Below are 14,506 nucleotides of genomic sequence, written 5' to 3'. Positions count from 1 at the left end.
CACAAAATCTAAGGTTAGCATTAATGTTGTAAGTTTCACAATGAAGCTACAAAGATATGTACAGCTCGTCAGTGCTACTGTGAGGAAAAACAGGAGGAATTTTGTGCATTCCACACAGAGACCTGAGCAAGATGGCCAGGCACATCCACTCAACACCATGGATCCCTTGTTGTGATGCTGCACAACAGCGTGTCGAACAGCAGGTAGACAGCATCGCTGGGATTTAGCTGTGGTGTGTGGTGGTGGCTGGCCACTTCGCTTGGTCTTGGGATGAAACTTGCCAAACCCCCAGCTCTACTGTGCTCCTACCGCTACTGCTGTAAACATCGTCAAATCTCACCCAGTGTTGCTAGAAGACCACTAGTTATTTTCCTCAGTGCATTGCGCCAGATTTTGACAATGTTTACAGCAGAAGCAGCAAAGTAGAAACCACCATGTTATTTTAATAAACTCCAGGGGCCTCATGTATAAAAGATTAGCAGTTTTATACCAGAAGATGGGTATGGCCAAAAATTAAAAGAGTACTTACATACAGAGGTGGGTAGTAACGAGTTACATTTACTCCGTTACATTTACTTGAGTAAGTTTTTGAAAAAAATTGTACTTCTAGGAGTAGTTTTAAATCACTATACTTTACTTGTAACTGAGTAGATTAGTGAAGAAGAAACTGTACTCTTACTCCGCACATCAGGCTACAAGGAGCTCGTTACTTTTCTTTTTACCTCTTTGGTATTCTACGCGTCATGTTTTTACCCCAGTGTACGTCTCATTTTAATGTTTTATTTTGACAGAGGAGAGAAAGTCTTCCGCTTAAGGTGGTTACCTTAGGAAAAGTGCGAAACAGCAGCTACATCATTGCGGCGTCTTCTGTGTCGACCAAACAAACGGACATGTGAGCGTTCAACAACTCAACATCTAACCTGAGGAAACGTAGCGGTAGTTTTAGTTTCTGCTGTGGAGAGGTGGATCTTTGTCTTTTAGGTTACATACGGTATGTTTACACATGCAGTATCCATCCAAATTTAATGTGACAAGTCTCTCACTTAAGCTATTTTGTAATTAATAAATTAATTTTAATTTATTTTATCGATTGGATGAACAATAGTTCGCCTAAATATGATTATTTTGTATTTTTGTCGGTCTGATTGATGCTTGTGTTAAGAAATAAATCAGACGTTACTCAACAGTTACTCACTACTTGAGTAGTTTTTTCACCAAGTACTTTTTACTCTTACTCAAGTAATTATTTGGATGACTACTTTTACTTTTACTTGAGTCATATTATTCTGAAGTAACAGTACTTTTACTTGAGTAAATTTTTGGCTACTCTACCCACCTCTGCTTACATACAAAAATATTCACATGTATAAAAGCGGGCGTACGCCAGGTCCTGCGCACATTTCCTTTATACATCACAATCAACGCGAAGTTGAGCGCACGGGCACGAGCCACCGACTCCGCCTTACCTCCTCCTATAAATTAATATGGAAATGCCTGTAGATGCGCCCCGATGTCATTCTTTGTCCAATTTTCCGTCCTCATGTTTAACAGAGGTTAACATGTGTAACATTCTCCAGATGAATGATCAAACTTTTATGGAATATCAGCGACTGCTCAACAGTTTGCGTGATGGCCAGCACATTCTCCCATCAAGGTAATTTTTATACATCACAAAGTGTCCGTGAAAACCAGCGTACGCAAACTTTTTGTTTGTACGCAACGTTTATACATGAGGCCCCTGGTGTACTTCAGGGCCTTCATCTCGCAATGTGGGCCACTTGTTTTTCACAGAGTCAATAGCTTGACTCATTGAACAGCCTAATATCTGATTTCTTCACTTTTCTGTAAACAATAACAAAGTTCATGTTTTTTCCTTAATTTTTTGATTTGGAAAACAATGGGTGCAGTTTTCTTAATGCATGTTCACTTGTGAATCTTTAAACTATGATGAGGATTTTAAGGCTTCATTCGCTTTTTAACCTATTTCTGCTGGATGCTTCGCACCGACACATTACATCTACCGCCGGTTACTGCGTTGAACCTGCCGGCTGCTGCGTGGTGCAGCATTTTGTATCCGCCTGTCTTTTCATGACGCGTGCATCAGAGAACGCAACGTCATTGGTTCAAATACACATGAGGCGGGTCTTGTTGGCTATTTAAAGCCATGTGACCACCAAAATGTACCGTAGTTTGCTGAAAATCATGTCAATCAACGAGACATACATGTGCGTGTTTATGAATTTTGAGAGACAAGCAAGAAAATGGTTATGACAGAGGAAGATTTTGACAGCGAGGACAGTGACATTGAGTGGAAGATAGTGAGGAGTTTGGGAGGGAGGACGTGGTAGATGATGATGATGATGAAGAAGTGCTGGATGATCCTTTGCGCCACGCAGCAGCCGGCAGGAGGTTCAGAGTTGCGCAATGCAGTAACCAGCGGAAGATGTAATGTGTCGGCGCGAAGCATCCGGCACAAACGTGTTAAAAACAACTTTAAGTCTGTTGATTGTGAGGGGATTGTCTTTCTACAGGCAAACACAGTGTACATGTGTAATGCAACATGTTGATCTTAGAATTTTTATACAAACCTTCACATCTTAGCCCCCACCACTTCAATGAAGAAAATGGCCCACGGCAAAGTGAGCATTTTTCAAATGAGCCCAAGTTCTCTTTCACAACACGATGTTTCTTGCAATCTATAAGAAAAAAAACACATTGAAATTTATCTTGTGAATACAGATTTGAATTTTGTACTTTGATTACTTCCTCTAGGGGGCTGAAATCTAGCCTTGCAATGCCAGCTCAAATCTTCAGAATGTTTTCTTCTCTGGGATGTTGGGGTTTTATTGTTTATTAAATTCTAGTTTAATTTGAATGTAAATTTGAATGTTATCAATTGATATCCCAGGGGGATTTTGGGACTGTCTTGAGACAACACCGCTGTGTTAAGCAGCGTCAACTGATCCCTGGTGTAAAGAATAGTGTCATGGCTGTACACAGACTCCCCAGACACAGCTGTAATAAGCGTGAAAAACAGTGAGGCCAGAGCAGACACAATTTCACTAGTGTCCGTAGTGCAAATAAATAAAATCCACCAAATAATCCAAAGAAAAGTAAGATAAAAGTTCGAGGAGAAAGAAAAAAAAGAAGAAAACAATGGCTATGCCAATTCTTACCCGTCTCTCTCTTCCTCATTCCTCCTGAATTATCTTGCTTTCTTCTCTTCCTTCCTCTCTGTTCTTCAAAACCTTAAATAGATTATAATGAAAATGAAAACAATTGGATTGTGTAAATTATGTATTATATCCCCCTCAAATGACTTACTACTTATTATAAGGTTTTGCCTGGTATGTCCTTCCTCTATTATGTTTTTTTTATAAAATTTCTTACCATCATTGCAACCCCCTGGCCTCTTGGCTTGCTGCTGTTATCCAACCAAATTTCCATGTGGAAAAATAAAGCAAAACCACAATTAAAACACTCAAAGGTCACACAGCCATTACTAAACATCAGTCATAAAAGAGTAGATACGGATAAACAAGAGAAGAGGAAAGAGAAAACCCATCAGTCATGGAAGAATTACATCTCCAGTACCTATGAGATCTATGGTACTTTCGGGTCTAATGCTACTGTGGCAAATTGGCCCAAACACCATGAATAAGCACACAAAACATATAACAAGGGTTATGGAACCATAACAAACCTAAATCCTATACAGAAGCAGAAAGTGAACATTGTTTCAGGTCATGTTAAAACACTTGAAGCTACACCAACAAATGTACTAACAAACCTCTTCAGGGAGCACAGTGGAGGAAAGGAATGGTATGTCGCCTGTAGATGGAGAGACGACTGGTGTGTGGAGAACAGGTTTCTCTACTGTACTTGGAGCCATAGGCTGATGGAGGGGAAAAGGGAGAACCAGAGGAGAATGAAAGAGGGAGACATGGCAGTTATTTTAATGTAGAACATCTGCTGCTGAAATACAGAAATTGAAATTGAGCTGACATATCAACTTCTGGCTTGCATTTCATTTGTATCCGGCCCAAAGAAATTATCTATATTATATCACTATCAGAGAGAGGAGACCGAGAGGACGGATAGAAGACAGAAAGGAGACAGAGAAAAAAGATCTTATGCCATGCTGCAGTCTTCTTATTATATACTATTAATTACTATTTTTTAAATAGATTCAATTGGTCACATGTACTCTACCTTGGATATTGATGCCTTTGGGAAGAACGCCATGGCAGGTTTTCTCCTCCGTAGTCATAGGTTATTTCTTGCCCTTCCTCAATGTCAACAATGGCAAACAAACACAGACTGGGTACACCATCCACCTCTATTTTTTTCATTTTTGCATTTGGTTTTTCAGCATCATTCACGAGTCTGCCAAGTGTCCCATCTTCACTTGAAGCATCAATGCTACAGGAGAAGGAGTAAATATCATAACAAAATTGGGATTAAGAAGCAAGAACATGATTGCCAAGCATTTCTTTTACCCAGAAATGTCTGCATAGGGCCATTTGCACTAGGGGGCCAACAGAGTCATCGTGGTGCCACTATTTGCCCCATAGTGGAAACAAGGGTCATGAGTGGTTTTGTTATTGATCAAGAATATCATCCTGCAATTCAGCTTACACACCAATGTCCGTTCCTTTGTGTTTGAAGACGTATGTATACTCATTCCACGCTGTAGTCTTATCAGTCGTCTTCAAAACTCCTCTGTACTCCAAAACGAATGAACCTTTATGAATGGGCTCCAATGCAAACACACCTCTTCCTATCAATAAATTAATGAATAACAGTTAGTGAAATTATTAGATTGAAAATTTTAAATTGTGATAAAAATGACAATGATGCGGAAAAAAAAATTGAATTCATAAGATCTGCTAACTCACTCATCACATATCTCTACATTACTGTACAGATTCACAATATTTTCTGTTTTTCCTTGATGAGAAAAGGCATAACCTGATGAAAACATTGTGAAATTTGACCCTATAATTGCTTTTGTCATAAGCCAATATTTAAAATCATGCAAAACTGTGATGTGACATACTATATTTTACTGCATGGCTTGTATGCTTCACGCTGTCGTTATAAACCATCACTGGCCACAAAAAACACACACAAGTCTAATATCTTAAGTATTGGTTCACACTGTCTCACTGTAGGCCTCACATGCCAAACACCGTCTCAAAACCATGACCATGGAAACACAAAAAACACACAAGTCTAATATCTTAAAGTATTGGTTCACACTGTCTCACTGTAGGCCTCACATGCCAAACACCGGTCTCAAAAACCATGACCATGGAAACACAAAAAACACACAAGTCTAATATCTTAAAGTATTGGTTCACACTGTCTCACTGTAGGCCTCACATGCCAAACACCGGTCTCAAAAACCATGACCATGCAAACACAAAAAACACACAAGCCATACTGAATCTTAGTCATATACAGAAGCTGTAAGTTAGCATTGTTTCAGGTCATTTTAAAGCACTTCCTGTGTTTAAATCTACACTGACAGTGGACTGACAAACCTCTTTGAGCAAGACTGCGGGAAACATGGCTGCTGTGTGCAAAAATCTGACCACAATTGACCAAAAACAACTAAAACTGAGCTAAAAAACAACTAGAACTGAAAAAGGGAATTTAATAAGATTCAAGCATATTGGGATTTGGGGGCCTTTATGAATTGGCTTCAATGCAAACACACCTCTCCCTATCAATAAATAAACGAATAACAGTTAATAAAAACAAGTGTAAAAAAAAGTGAAATTATTAGATAGAAAAATTTAAATTGTGATAAAAAATGACAATCATGTGAAAAAAAAGGTGAAATTCATAAACTCTGCTAACTCACTCATCACATATCTCTACATTACTGTACAGATTCACAATATTTACTGTTTTTCCTTGATGAGAAAAGGCATAACCTGATGAAAACATTGTGAAATTTGACCCTATAATTGCTTTTGTCATAAGCCAATATTTAAAATCATGCAAAACTGTGATGTGACATACTATATTTTACTGCAGGCCTTGTATGCTTCACGCTGTCGTTATAAACCATCACTGGCCACACAAAACACACACAAGTCTAATATCTTAAAGTATTGGTTCACACTGTCTCACTGTAGGCCTCACATGCCAAACACCGGTCTCAAAAACCATGACCATGCAAACACAAAAAAAACACACAAGCCATACTGAATCTTTGTCATATACAGAAGCTGTAAGTTAGCATTGTTTCAGGTCATTTTAAAGCACTTCCTGTGTTTAAATCTACACTGACAGTGGACTGACAAACCTCTTTGAGCAAGACTGCGGGAAACATGGCTGCTGTGTGCAAAAATCTGACCACAATTGACCAAAAACAACTAAAACTGAGCTAAAAAAACAACTAGAACTGAAAAAGGGAATTTAATAAGATTCAAGCATATTGGGATTTGGGGGCCTTTATGAATTGGCTTCAATGCAAACACACCTCTCCCTATCAATAATAAACGAATAACAGTTAATAAAAACAAGTGTAAAAAAAAGTGAAATTATTAGATAGAAAAATTTAAATTGTGATAAAAAATGACAATCATGTGAAAAAAAAGGTGAAATTCATAAAATCTGCTAACTCACTCATCACATATCTCTACATTACTGTACAGATTCACAATATTTACTGTTTTTCCTTGATGAGAAAAGGCATAACCTGATGAAAACATTGTGAAATTTGACCCTATAATTGCTTTTGTCATAAGCCAATATTTAAAATCATGCAAAACTGTGATGTGACATACTATATTTTACTGCATGGCCTTGTATGCTTCACGCTGTCGTTATAAACCATCACTGGCCACACAAAAAACACACAAGTCTAATATCTTAAAGTATTGGTTCACACTGTCTCACTGTAGGCCTCACATGCCAAACACCGGTCTCAAAAACCATGACCATGCAAACACAAAAAACACACAAGCCATACTGAATCTTAGTCATATACAGAAGCTGTAAGTTAGCATTGTTTCAGGTCATTTTAAAGCACTTCCTGTGTTTAAATCTACACTGACAGTGGACTGACAAACCTCTTTGAGCAAGACTGCGGGAAACATGGCTGCTGTGTGCAAAAATCTGACCACAATTGACCAAAAACAACTAAAACTGAGCTAAAAAAACAACTAGAACTGAAAAAGGGAATTTAATAAGATTCAAGCATATTGGGATTTGGGGGCCTTTATGAATTGGCTTCAATGCAAACACACCTCTCCCTATCAATTAATAAACGAATAACAGTTAATAAAAACAAGTGTAAAAAAAAAAGTGAAATTATTAGATAGAAAAATTTAAATTGTGATAAAAAATGACAATCATGTGGAAAAAAAGGTGAAATTCATAAGATCTGCTAACTCACTCATCACATATCTCTACATTACTGTACAGATTCACAATATTTACTGTTTTTCCTTGATGAGAAAAGGCATAACCTGATGAAAACATTGTGAAATTTGACCCTATAACTGCTTTTGTCATAAGCCAATATTTAAAATCATGCAAAACTGTGATGTGACATACTATATTTTACTGCATGGCCTTGTATGCTTCACGCTGTCGTTATAAAACCATCACTGGCCACACAAAAACACACACAAGTCTAATATCTTAAAGTATGGTTCACACTGTCTCACTGTAGGCCTCACATGCCAAACACCGGTCTCAAAAACCATGACCATGGAACACAAAAACACACAAGTCTAATATCTTAAAGTATTGGTTCACACTGTCTCACTGTAGGCCTCACATGCCAAACACCGGTCTCAAAAACCATGACCATGCAAACACAAAAAACACACAAGCCATACTGAATCTTAGTCATATACAGAAGCTGTAAGTTAGCATTGTTTCAGGTCATTTTAAAGCACTTCCTGTGTTTAAATCTACACTGACAGTTGACTGACAAACCTCTTTGAGCAAGACTGCGGGAAACATGGCTGCTGTGTGCAAAAATCTGATCACAATTGACCAAAAACAACTAAAACTGAGCTAAAAAAACAACTAGAACTGAAAAAGGGAATTTAATAAGATTCAAGCATATTGGGATTTGGGGGCCTTTATGAATTGGCTTCAATGCAAACACACCTCTCCCTATCAATAAATAAACGAATAACAGTTAATAAAAACAAGTGTAAAAAAAAGTGAAATTATTAGATAGAAAAATTTAAATTGTGATAAAAAATGACAATCATGTGAAAAAAAGGTGAAATTCATAAAATCTGCTAACTCACTCATCACATATCTCTACATTACTGTACAGATTCACAATATTTACTGTTTTTCCTTGATGAGAAAAGGCATAACCTGATGAAAACATTGTGAAATTTGACCCTATAATTGCTTTTGTCATAAGCCAATATTTAAAATCATGCAAAACTGTGATGTGACATACTATATTTTACTGCATGGCCTTGTATGCTTCACGCTGTCGTTATAAACCATCACTGGCCACACAAAAACACACACAAGTCTAATATCTTAAAGTATTGGTTCACACTGTCTCACTGTAGGCCTCACATGCCAAACACCGGTCTCAAAAACCATGACCATGGAAACACAAAAAACACACAAGTCTAATATCTTAAAGTATTGGTTCACACTGTCTCACTGTAGGCCTCACATGCCAAACACCGGTCTCAAAAACCATGACCATGGAATCACAAAAAACACACAAGTCTAATATCTTAAAGTATTGGTTCACACTGTCTCACTGTAGGCCTCACATGCCAAACACCGGTCTCAAAAACCATGACCATGCAAACACAAAAAACACACAAGCCATACTGAATCTTAGTCATATACAGAAGCTGTAAGTTAGCATTGTTTCAGGTCATTTTAAAGCACTTCCTGTGTTTAAATCTACACTGACAGTGGACTGACAAACCTCTTTGAGCAAGACTGCGGGAAACATGGCTGCTGTGTGCAAAAATCTGATCACAATTGACCAAAAACAACTAAAACTGAGCTAAAAAAACAACTAGAACTGAAAAAGGGAATTTAATAAGATTCAAGCATATTGGGATTTGGGGGCCTTTATGAATTGGCTTCAATGCAAACACACCTCTCCCTATCAATAAATAAACGAATAACAGTTAATAAAAACAAGTGTAAAAAAAAGTGAAATTATTAGATAGAAAAATTTAAATTGTGATAAAAAATGACAATCATGTGAAAAAAAAGGTGAAATTCATAAAATCTGCTAACTCACTCATCACATATCTCTACATTACTGTACAGATTCACAATATTTACTGTTTTTCCTTGATGAGAAAAGGCATAACCTGATGAAAACATTGTGAAATTTGACCCTATAATTGCTTTTGTCATAAGCCAATATTTAAAATCATGCAAAACTGTGATGTGACATACTATATTTTACTGCATGGCCTTGTATGCTTCACGCTGTCGTTATAAACCATCACTGGCCACACAAAACACACACAAGTCTAATATCTTAAAGTATTGGTTCACACTGTCTCACTGTAGGCCTCACATGCCAAACACCGGTCTCAAAAACCATGACCATGGAAACACAAAAACACACAAGTCTAATATCTTAAAGTATTGGTTCACACTGTCTCACTGTAGGCCTCACATGCCAAACACCGGTCTCAAAAACCATGACCATGGAAACACAAAAAACACACAAGTCTAATATCTTAAAGTATTGGTTCACACTGTCTCACTGTAGGCCTCACATGCCAAACACCGGTCTCAAAAACCATGACCATGCAAACACAAAAAACACACAAGCCATACTGAATCTTAGTCATATACAGAAGCTGTAAGTTAGCATTGTTTCAGGTCATTTTAAAGCACTTCCTGTGTTTAAATCTACACTGACAGTGGACTGACAAACCTCTTTGAGCAAGACTGCGGGAAACATGGCTGCTGTGTGCAAAAATCTGACCACAATTGACCAAAAACAACTAAAACTGAGCTAAAAAAACAACTAGAACTGAAAAAGGGAATTTAATAAGATTCAAGCATATTGGGATTTGGGGGCCTTTATGAATTGGCTTCAATGCAAACACACCTCTCCCTATCAATTAATAAACGAATAACAGTTAATAAAAACAAGTGTAAAAAAAAAGTGAAATTATTAGATAGAAAAATTTAAATTGTGATAAAAAATGACAATCATGTGAAAAAAAAGGTGAAATTCATAAGATCTGCTAACTCACTCATCACATATCTCTACATTACTGTACAGATTCACAATATTTACTGTTTTTCCTTGATGAGAAAAGGCATAACCTGATGAAAACATTGTGAAATTTGACCCTATAATTGCTTTTGTCATAAGCCAATATTTAAAATCATGCAAAACTGTGATGTGACATACTATATTTTACTGCATGGCCTTGTATGCTTCACGCTGTCGTTATAAACCATCACTGGCCACACAAAAACACACACAAGTCTAATATCTTAAAGTATTGGTTCACACTGTCTCACTGTAGGCCTCACATGCCAAACACCGGTCTCAAAAACCATGACCATGGAAACACAAAAAACACACAAGTCTAATATCTTAAAGTATTGGTTCACACTGTCTCACTGTAGGCCTCACATGCCAAACACCGGTCTCAAACACCATGACCATGCAAACACAAAAAACACACAAGCCATACTGAATCTTAGTCATATACAGAAGCTGTAAGTTAGCATTGTTTCAGGTCATTTTAAAGCACTTCCTGTGTTTAAATCTACACTGACAGTGGACTGACAAACCTCTTTGAGCAAAACTGCGGGAAACATGGCTGCTGTGTGCAAAAATCTGACCACAATTGACTAAAAATGACTAAAACTGAGCTAAAAACAAACTAAAACTGAAAAGGGAATTTAATAAGATTCAAGCATATTGGGATTTGGGGGCTTTGAGATAAAAGACATCTTCGAATCTCAAATCCAGCCATTACACTAAGCAAGTACACACAGGGTTTAAAGCAAAAACTTACCTTTGATGGGGTTGATGTATCTCCAGACACACAACGCTTTCTCCTTCTGCAGTCTTACGTGATTTTGTGCATCACAAATGGGGTCTAGTCTGCCTCGCCTCACTGTAAAATATTATGTCAAGTCAGTCCTTAAAAATATACAGCATTATCAAAACTCATTTTAGGTTTGGTATTATGCTAGGCACCGACACAGCTCAAGCCAGACGTGCCATCAGGCAGTTCAGGGACAAGCAATGATGACATTTGCTTCAATCTTAGACCAGAGGGATATTCCAGACAGGAGGTTCAACAAACTCTGAGTCCAACCCTGAGATGAGGGAAACTCTGGCTTTTTTTGTTTCAGGAAAACCTCCACCTAAGAGTCAGTTATTATGGTAACCGAGCCTGTGAACCTAACCTGGTCGGGAGGAGGTTTTCTTTGAGTTTCTCTCTGTCTCTCTCTAACACAGCGCTCTTTCATTTCCTCATTCATTCATTCAATCTGTACCAGATGAAATTTACCACAGTTTGTTATCTACATGAATGAAAAAACAGTAACAGTAAAATTAACTGTGTTAAGCAGAATATAAAACTTTTTATTTTCTAAAAATATGGCATTTTCTTGTGTCGACGGTCCCGTTGATGAAAAAGCTGCTTTACTTTGCAGGGTGTCATGTTGGGAGATGATATTAAAGCCCCGACATTTTCAGCGTGACCCGCTCTTAAATGTTTTAAACCTTTTTGTAATGTTCCCTGGACACAAACCAGTAATAGCCATTAAAAATGAGTTCTGCAGTCGGTTATTATTTAATTATTATTATATTATTATTATTATTATTTAATGATGTAAATCCTTTGAAATTAAAAGATTATTTAATATAATTAGGTTAATGATGTTGCTGTATTTCCGTCAACCAGTTTGTTTGTGGTTGTTACCATGGTAACATCGTGTCGTGGCTCCATTCATCCTGCCTTTTTATTGTGGTTGTGCGCGGGCGTGATCGAACCTACTCCAAGTTGATTGACCCAACTCATATCAGCTGTTCTGAAACCGACAACTTAGTTTCCCATCTCAGGGTAAATCTACTCAGACATCAGGGTTTGTTAAACCTCCTTCTTGAATGGAACCCAGGTCTAAACTCGGTACAAAACTAGTTTATATGCCCATTAACGATAATTCGCGAATATAGAGCAACAATATTGTATGCAAACAACACAACCCCTCAAATGAAAGCGGTGCCTCCGCAGGGACATTCTAAAACGTGAAACGTGAAAAAGCTTAACGTGGTTTAATGTATCTAAACAACGATCAATCATCAACATATTTATCATGGCTATATCTTGTCATGAACCCTTAAGCCTGTCAAAAAAACGAAACTCAAATCCAACGATTATAGAAGTTAGCTCACGTTAACGTTTTCTTCTTCATTGGTGTCTATGGCGAGGAAAAGGCTTAACGTGAAAAAGCTTAACGTGGCTTAATGTACCTAAATAACGATCAATTATTAAAAATTTTCTCTCACATATTGCTCCTCATAACCAGTGAAAACTGTCAAAAAAATCGGACCCAAAGTCCTATGGACGGTAGCTGACATTAAGCGTGTCTGCTTCATTAAGGGATGTAAGGAAAAAGCTTAACGTGAAAAAGCTTAACTCTCACATATTATATCACCATATTTCTCTCACATATTGCTCCTCTTAACCAGTTAAAACTGTCAAAAAAGAGGAGCAATATGTGAGAGAAATATGGTGATGATTGATCGTTGTTTAGGTACATTAAACCACGTTAAGCTTTTTAAAACGTCCCCCTCCGCAGCTTCCATCGCTCGCGAGCAAAGCCATGTACAACAGAGCGTCCGAAAGCCAGCAGCCAAACCGCTACAAAAAGCCAATTGCTTCGCCGAATATGACTGAAACCCTGACAGTAACTGTGATGACAGAATTAGCTTACCAGCTAGCTGCAGTGCTAAAGCCGTTTACACCAGCTCCACTCCGGCTAACAGACGAGATGCAAACAACGGGAGACACGTTCTCCCGTGACACAAAAAGGACACTGCGTTTGTTTTTAAAACACAAAACCAACAAAATGCCCCTCTCCCACAAACCTAGCTTCACAGCGGAATGGGGTTCAGGCCAGGGGAGGGAACTACTGGAAGTCAAACGTCGCGTTCAAGATCGTCTTGTTAAACGGTTTAAAAACACAGACAGGATTTGAAGTGCTATTTCTATTTCAATCAAATTAACGCTTGTCATTTTCCTTCGACGGTCGAAACATCCGCGTTCACACAAAGAGGCTGAAAGGGTGGCCAAGATTTTTCTAAGCTGGGCTATCCCTGATATCGACATAACACCGTCAGTCTCTTCATCGCTAGCTAGCTAAACAAATGGATTTTACTCTTTCAGAAGCTAGCGCTGTTTAGCTAGCTGACAGCGGATCCAGTGAATCCAGATCCAGCATTAACATTCATTCATGCTGGCAATAAGATAAGATAGAATGTAAGACCAGCAATAAGAAAAAGAATAGAGAACAATAAATAATTAGTACAAAAAAAAAGTAAGAAATATGTAGTAAAATAGTCATGACCTTACATTATTTACACAAGTAAATTATTATTAATTATATAAACTAAAGCTTCTTTAAGTCCATCAATGCTGTCAGTCATATATTTATAAAATATAAAATATGAAAGTCTTACTTTTCGAAGTTCATCCCTGTCTTCCCGGCATGTCCACACTGCAAGCCCGCTGAATTTCCCGCGTTGTGTGTAAAATTGGCGCGTCATTGTGTGTATTTTCGCGGAAACGTGTATAACTTGCAATGTCTCTTGCAGCCTCTGGGGGCGCTGTTGGACACACACGTCTTGGTCTCACAAACCCATCCTGCCTTGTGAGACCAATATGTATGAACCTCAGAAAGGCAGGGGGTTGGCCATTACTGTAGAACAACTATATTAACTGTTAGCACTAGAATCTATGTAATCACACATGTATTCATAATGCCTTATATAATTAATATTCAATAGTTATAGCATCAAAAAGATTTATGTTTACGAGACCATCAAAATCGGTTCCGTAACCCGATTGGTCTCGTAATGCTGGTGAGTAAACCTGAAAATTGGTCTTGTAAACCATGTATGCCTACACACACACACACACACACACACACACACACACACACACACACACACACACACGCTCATTACAAGCAAGCCCCTTTCAGTGTACCCAGTGATCGTGGTGCCAAGCTCTTTGTTTATAATGCATTCATGGTTTTGGTCATTATTTGCAAGCTCAATTTTGGAGGTTTTAAAAAACAAAATGTTTTGAAAGGGTGACTGAGTGACAGTTTATGTATCTCATCAGCTGCCACAATTGTCAGAATAACATACCTATGCACATATTGGAACAGATTAGAAATTGCTGAATTTATGGCTTTGTAAAGTGCATTTCTTCCTGCCACAATTGCCAATATATTAAAGGAAAAACTTGTGGTGGTTGATAGGACTGTTGACAAG

At 37.8% G+C, this 14,506-nt stretch overlaps 1 long non-coding RNA gene across 1 annotated transcript; it reads right to left on the bottom strand.

Moving 5' to 3' along the window:
* Positions 1-4,648: 4,648 nt before the first annotated feature.
* LOC116678699 (uncharacterized) lies at positions 4,649-14,179 on the bottom strand. Its single transcript, XR_004329377.1, has 3 exons — positions 13,688-14,179; positions 11,013-11,114; positions 4,649-4,780 (listed from the first exon to the last, which is right to left on the bottom strand). It is a non-coding gene; the product is annotated as an uncharacterized LOC116678699 (long non-coding RNA).
* Between the last annotated feature and the right edge of the window lie 327 nt (positions 14,180-14,506).

The sequence above is a fragment of the Etheostoma spectabile genome, unplaced genomic scaffold (assembly GCF_008692095.1).
Source record: "Etheostoma spectabile isolate EspeVRDwgs_2016 unplaced genomic scaffold, UIUC_Espe_1.0 scaffold00007791, whole genome shotgun sequence".
NCBI classification, from domain to species: Eukaryota; Metazoa; Chordata; class Actinopteri; order Perciformes; family Percidae; genus Etheostoma; species Etheostoma spectabile.
Note: the sequence above shows the minus strand (reverse complement) of the source record. Positions and strands in the feature narration are given on the sequence as shown.